This window comes from Lissotriton vulgaris, chromosome 4_1 (assembly GCF_964263255.1).
Source record: "Lissotriton vulgaris chromosome 4_1, aLisVul1.2, whole genome shotgun sequence".
NCBI classification, from domain to species: Eukaryota; Metazoa; Chordata; class Amphibia; order Caudata; family Salamandridae; genus Lissotriton; species Lissotriton vulgaris.
In genome coordinates, this window is record NC_141691.1 from 1,168,512,330 (window position 1) to 1,168,513,904 (window position 1,575).

Genomic DNA, 1,575 nt, shown 5'->3' on the forward strand with positions numbered 1-1,575 from the left:
TTTGAAGTGAGGATTTCGCCTGCGCATTGTACATTATCCATACAACGTGTACTCACTTGCCTAATTTAAAAACATGTTCCCCCTGCTTTCAACACTGTTGGCAAATGTCGCCCATGCCATACGGGCCAAGGTGAGAATTGCACTCTATTGGGGTGAGACCTTAGGGCAGAGGTCTTCAAACTTTTTGATGCCGAGACCCCCTTGTAAAACCTTTTTAGGGGTAAGGACCCTCGTCCAACAATAGATTCTAGAAACTGGTACTCCTCATCATCAACGCCTATCAACAACCACAAATGCGCCTGTTAGACCTCATGACATCTATCCCTCTATCCATCATTCATACACCCACACTTTCACACATCCATCCATCCTTCATCCATCCACCCTTTCATCCTTCCATCCATCCATCCTTCATCCATCCATCCATCCTTTCATCCTTCCTTCCATCCATCCTTTACCCATCATTCATCCACCCACCTTTTCACACATCCATCCATCCATCATTCATCCATGCAACCTTTTTATCTATCCATACATCCATCTACCCTTTTTTCCTTCCATCCATACAACATCATCCTTCATCCATCCACGCTTTCATCCATCCATCCTCCATCCACCCACCTTTTCACACATCCATCCATCATTTATCCATCCATACATCCATCCTTCATTCATCTACCCTTTCATCCTTCCATCCATCCATCATTCATCCATCCACCGTTTTATCCATCCACCCACCTTTTCACACATCCATCCATCCTTCATCCATCCATCCTTTCATCTTTACATCCATCCACTCATCAGTCATCCACCCACCTTTTCACACATCCATCCTTCCTTTCATCCTTACATCCATCCGTCCTTCATCCTTCCTTACATCCATACATCCATCCACCCACCCTTTCATCCTTCCATTCATAGATACATTCATCTTTCATCCATCCATCCACCATCATTCATCCACCCACCTTTTCATCCATCCATCCACCCATCATTCATCCCCCACCTTTTCACACATCCATCCATGCATCCATCATTCATCCATCCATGCAACCTTTTATCGATCCATACATCCATCCTTCATCCATCCACACTTTCATCCTTCCATCCATACATCCATCCTTCATCCAGTCACCCTTTCATCCATCCACCCCCCCATCATTCGTCCACCCACCTTTTCACACATCCATCCATCCATCATTCATCCATGCAACCTTTTATCCATCCATACATCCATCCTACATCCATCTATCCTTTCGTCCTTCTATCCATACATACATCCTTCATCCATCCACCCTTTAATCCATCCATCCACCTTTTCACACATCCATCCAACCTTTCAGCCTTACATTCAAACCATCCATCCTTCATCCTTCCTTCCATCCATCCACCCACCCTTTTCTCCTTCCATCCATACATACATTCATCCTTCATCCATCCACCCTTTTATCCATCCATCCACCCATCATTCATCCAACCACCTTTTCTGTGCTTCTCTCATGCGGGGGAGGGGGGCAGCATCTCTCTGCGTCTTTTTCCTTCTTCCTCTCTCATGGGAGGGCATCTCTGTGCCTC